This window comes from Theropithecus gelada, chromosome 13 (genome assembly GCF_003255815.1).
Source record: "Theropithecus gelada isolate Dixy chromosome 13, Tgel_1.0, whole genome shotgun sequence".
In the NCBI taxonomy this organism is placed as follows: domain Eukaryota; kingdom Metazoa; phylum Chordata; class Mammalia; order Primates; family Cercopithecidae; genus Theropithecus; species Theropithecus gelada.
The window spans coordinates 44,413,503-44,419,502 of NC_037681.1; positions in this window are offsets into that span (position 1 = coordinate 44,413,503).

Here is a 6,000-nt window from a genome sequence, read left to right on the forward strand (position 1 = left end):
TCTGGCTCTGTCGCCCAGGCTGGAATGAGATGGTGTGATCTCAGCTCACTGCAACCTCTGTCTCCCAGGTTTACGTGATTCTCCTGCTTCAGTCTCCCAAGTAGCTAGGATTACAGGTGTGCACCACCAAGCCCAACTAATTTTTGCATTTTTAGTAGAGACAGGGTTTCGACATGTTGGCCAGACTGGTCTTGAACTCCTGACCTCAAGTGATCTGCCCACCTTGGCCTCCCAAAGTGCTGGGATTACAGGGGTGAGCTGCCATGCCCAGCCTATAATATTATTTATAATAAACTAGTAAACATGTTTCCCTGAGTTTTGTGAACTATTCTAGCAAATTATCAAATCCAAGGAGGGAGACATGAGAATCCCTGATTTATACAGCCAGTTGGTCAGAAGTGTAGGAGGCTTGGATCTGCAGTTGGCATCTTTAATGGGGGCAACCTTGTGGGACTGAGCCCTTAATCTGTGAGATCTGACACTAACTCCAGGTAGAGAGTGTCAGAATTGAATTGTGGAAAACCCAGCCTGTGTCAGAGAATTGGTTGATGTGGGATAAAACCTGCATATCTAGTGTCAGAAACAAAGTGTTCTGTGTGAGAGCGTAGAAACAGAAACAGTGTGGTTTCCCAGATATGGGAAAAAATTATATTTAGTAGAAATGTATCCAATTATGAAAGTTGGGAAATGGACCGGCTGCGGTGGCTTACACCTGTAATCCCAGCACTTTGGGAGGCTGAGAGGGGTGGATCACTTGAGGTCAGGAGTTCAAGGCCAGCCTGGCCAACATGATGAAACCCCATCTCTACTAAAAATGCAAAAATTAGCTGGGTGTGGTGGTGGGCGCCTGTAGTCCCAGCTTGTTCTTTATAAAAAGCAGTAACATGAATGAAATGTATTGTGAGTTAGAGCTGGGGAACAAGAGATAGCCAAAGTCTGAGAGACTGGGAATGAGAAAGGAGATATAACCACAGATGTAGGAGTGATTAAAAGAAGAATAAATTAAATTACTTGAAACTCTGCAGCAACAAGTTGTAAAGTCTAGAAAAAAATGGAAGATTTTTCAGCAAGATTACTCCTTTCTACCCAATGGGTGGAGTATTTTCCTCTCATTCTGTTGATGTTGGGTTTGGCCCTGTCTCTTACTTTGGTCAGTGATGAGTGAGGAAGGCATGGTCAGTTTCCATCAGTCCCCTTACCCTCCTGCCACCCACAGGTAGTCTCTATTTCAGCTTGTCCCTGAGTGAGAAACACTCAGGGTAGCCCCGAATCCAACCTATTGTCTTGGGACCAGCCTAGCAGAGTCACAACCAAGGAAGAACTAAACATTTGTTGTTGTAAGCTGTTGCTGTTGTAAGCTGTTAAGATTTGGGGGTAGTTTATTTTTGCAGCAAAGGCTTGTTAATAAAGATGAACATTTCTTTAAAAAATTAGCAAGGATACAAAATTAGCCGGGTGTGGTGGCTCATGCCGAGGCAGGAGTATCGCTTGAGGCAGAGGTTGTGGTGAGCCGAGATTGTGCCATTGCACTCCAGCCTGGGGAACAAGAGCAAAACTCCGTCAAAAAAAAAAAAAAAAGGCCGGGCGTGGTGGCTCATGCCTGTAATTCTGGCATTTTGGGAGGCCAAGGTGGGTGGATCACGAGGTCAGAAGATTGAGACCATCCTGGCTAACACGGTGAAACCCCGTCTCTACTAAAAGTACAAAAAAACTAGCCAGGTGTAGCCAGGTGTGGTGGCGGGAGCCTGTAGTCCCAGCTACTCTGGAGGTTGCGGCAGGAGAATGGCGTGAACCCCGGAGGTGGAGCTTGCAGTGAGCCGAGATTGCCCCACTGCACTCCAACCTGGGTTACAGAGTGAGACGCCATCTCAAAAAAAAGAAAAAAAAAAAAGAAAAATTAGCAGGGGCGGCATGGTGGCTCAACCCTGTAATCCCAGCACTTTGAGAGGCCAAGGCAGGTGGATCAGTTGAGGTCAGGAGTTCAAGACCAGCCTGGCCAACATGGTGAAAACCCATCTCTACTAAAAATACAAAAATTAGCCGGGCGTGGTGGTACACACCTGTAGTCCCAAGTACTTGGGAGGCTGAGGCAGGAAGATTGCTTGAACCTGGGAAGTGGAGGTTGAGTGAGCTGTGATTGCACCACTGCACTCCAGCCTTGGTGACAGAGACAGACTCCCACCTCAAAAAAAAAAAAAAATTAGCAAATGGAATTCAGCAACTTACATTCCCTATGACTATACAAAATCAGTATTGGAAAGTCTATCAATACAACCCCAAAACATCAACAAATTAAAGGAGAAAGCACCATATGAGCCAATCAATAGAGGCCAAAAAGGCATTGATTAAACCTAGAAGCCATTCATTATAAAACTTCCAAGCAAAATAGGGATAAAAGGAAAGTATTTATAGTAGACTTTTTTTAAAAGACAAGGTCTCATTCCGTTGCCCATGCTGGAGTGCAGTGTTGTGATCATAGCTCACTGCAGCCTTGATATGGGTTCAATTGAACCTCCCACCTCAGCCACCCCAGTAGCTAGCACTACAGGCTTGAGCCACCACACCCAGATAGTTTTTGTTTGTTTGTTTGTTGTTTGTTTTGTAGATATGAGGTTATGCCATGTTGTCCAGGCTGACATTATTATTTAACATTACTCTGGAAGTTTTAGTCAATACAATAAGACAAAAAAGGAGGTAATAGATAAAAATACTAGAAAAGTGATAAACCAGTCTCCTTTTGTTGTTATGATTGTAGACTTAGAAAACACAAGAGATGCTAATTTTAAAAATGAAGCAAACATTTTTGTTTGAGATAATGAGATAGTTTGTAAGGCTGTCCAGATGCAAGCTACATACACCAGAATCAATGGCTTTATTCTACTTCAGCTAAGGAACTAGAAATATTAATAAAAATGAGGAAAATAACCTTTTTACAGTACAAGCTGTAAAAGGATAAGCAATGTGTTTAACAAGGAAGATACAAAAATTATATAATGAAGACTGTAAAACTATATCAAAGAACAGAAACAAGATCTGAACAAATGAAACAGTACCATGTTTTTAGATGAGAATACAGTACCCAAAATGTCAGTTTTACCAAATTAGTATACAAATTCATTATAAGTTTGGTTCTAATGCCAACAGTATATTTTTTGATTAGATAAAATGGTGTTAGAGTGTATGTGGAAGAACAAATTCCCCCAATGGCCAAGAAATATATGAAAAGGATAGTAGGGTTGGGAGTGGTGGCTCACATCTGTAATCCCAGCACTTTGGGAGGCCGAGGTGGGCAGATCACCCGAACTCAGGAGTTCAAGACCAGCCTGGGCAACATAGCAAAACCCCATCCCTACAAAAAAATTAGCCAGGCGTGGTAGCATGTGCCTGTAGTTCTAGCTACTTGGGAGGCTGGGAGATGGGAAGATCACATGAGCCTGGGAGGCAGAGCTTGCAGTGATCATGCCACTTTACTCCAGCCTGGGAGTGAGACACAGTAAGACTCTGTCTCAAAAAAAAAAAAAAAAAAAAAAAAAAGGAATAGTAGGGAAGACTTAAATTACCAGATGTCAGAAAATAAATTGGCTGAGCATGGTGGCTCATGGTTGTAATCTCACCACTTTGGGAGGGCAAGGTGTGTGGATTATTTGAGGTCAGAAGTTCTAGACCAGCCTGGCCAACATGGTGAAACCCTGTCTCTACTAAAAATACAAAAATGAGCTGGGCGGTGGTGGCACGTGCCTGTAATCCCAGCTATTCGCGAGGCTGAGGCAGGAGACTTGGTTGAGCCTGGGAGGTGGAGGTTGCAGTGAGCTGAGATCGCGCCACTGCACTCCAGCCTGGGTGACAGAGTAAGATCCTGTCTCAAAAAAAAAAAAAAAAAAAAAGGCTGGGTGCGGTGGCTCATGCCTGTAATCCCAGCACTTTGGGAGGCTGAGGCAGGCGGATCACGAGGTCAGGAGATTGAGACCATCCTGGCTAACACGGTGAAACCTTGTCTCTACTAAAAATACAAAAATTAGCCAGGCGCAGTGGCAGGCGCCTGTAGTCCCAGCTACGTGGGAGGCTGAGGCAGGAGAATGGCATGAACCCGGGAGGCGGAGCTTGCAGTGAGTGGAGATTGCGCCACTGCACTCCAGCCTGGGTGACAGACGACAGAGCAAGACTCCGTCTCAAAAAAAAAAGAAAAGAAAAAAATTTATTTTCTTTGTTATCACTATTTGTTCATTACTATAACAATGACAGTTTGAAACTTACTTCTAAGGAGTTTGTCCTGTAGAAATAAAACACACCAATTATACAGATGTATGTACAGAGATGTTTATTGCAGCATTGATCATAGTAACAAAAATTTAGAAACAAAGTAGATCCCATCACTAAGGGAATGGCTGGATAAATCGTGAATTCTATGCATCCACTTGAAAAATGAACTAGAGCTATAGCAGTTGACATCGAGGGATTTCTGTGAAGCGTTTGTTTAACCAGAAAAACATTGTGGTAGAACAATAATAAAACATCCCTATACACATATACATGATTTTATGCACACACACACACACACACCATGTACATACCCTGCCCCCCGCCACACTTATATGAGTGATATGAGCATGGAAAAAATATAGACTCTTTTTCTATGTAATTATATATAACTATATATGTATGTGTATATACTCGATAATTTTGGCTTACCTTGGAGAGGATACTGTCAGAGGAGGTAGAGAACAAAATAAAAAAGGAATAAAGGGAAAGAATATAACTTTTAAGCACTTTATATGGGGAACTATGTAAAATAAATTAAGTAATAATTTTAAATTAAGACAAAAATTGAGGTAGATTGCTACACTCATGGCCCCAAAGAATCACTCCTCCCTGTAACCACACCTGCACCCTTTTCTGGTCCCCTAACACGTTGACTTTGGACTTGACAATATGACTTGCTTCCACCAAGGGAACAATGAAAAGTTGGGCTTGCCCTCTCTTGCTGCTGGGAAATTTCTGACCATCATGTGAAGAAGCTTGAACTAGTCTGCCAGAGAATGAGACCAGGCAGAGAATCGCTTGAACCCAGGAGGCGGAGGTTGCAGTGAGCCAAGATCGTGCCACTGCACTACAGCCTGGGTGACAGAGCAGGACTCTGTCTAAAAAAAAAAAAAAGACATTATTGGGTTCAGGTATTGTCAATTGGCTTACTTCGGTATGGAGTTCCCCCATTAACTTTTCTGCCTAATTGTTTCATTAGCTATTGATAATCATTGTCTAGATCGGTGCCTCTCCAACTTTATTGTGCATTTGCAATATAGGTTTGGTCTGGGTCCCTGCCCAAATCTCATGTTGAATTACAATGCCCAATGTTGGAAGAGGAGCATAGCGGGAGGTGTTTTGATTGTGGGGATTACTGTTCTCATAATAGTGAGTTCTCAGGAGATCTGGTTGTTTATTAAAGTGTGTAGTACTTCCCCCTTCTCTCTGTTTCTCCTTCTCCAGCCATGTAAGACGTGCCTGCTTCCCCTTTGCCTTCCGCATGATTGTGGGTTTCCTGAGGCCTCCCTAGCCATGCTTCCTGTACAGCCTATGAAACTGTGAGTCAGTTAAACCTCTTTTATTTATAAATTACCCAATCTCAGGTAGTTCTTTATAGCAATGCAAGAACAGACTAATAAAATATGTATCACCGGGGGTCTTGTTAAAGTGTATGTTCTGATTCAGTAGGTCGGGAATGAGGCATGATATTTTGCATTTTTTTTCTCTCTTCAACAACACAAAATAATACATTTTGCCTTTCTTTCTTTCTTCCCTCCCTCCCTTCCTTTCTTCCCTCCCTCCCTTCCTTTCTTCTTTCTTTCTTTCTTTCTTTCCTTCCTTTTCTTTCCTTCCTTCCTTCCTTCCTTCCTTCCTTCCTTCCTTCTTTCTGTCTCTCTCTCTCTTTCTTTCTCTCTTTCTTTCTTTCTTTTTTTTTTTTCCCGAGTCTTGTTTTGTTTCCCAGGCTGGAGTGCAGTGGTG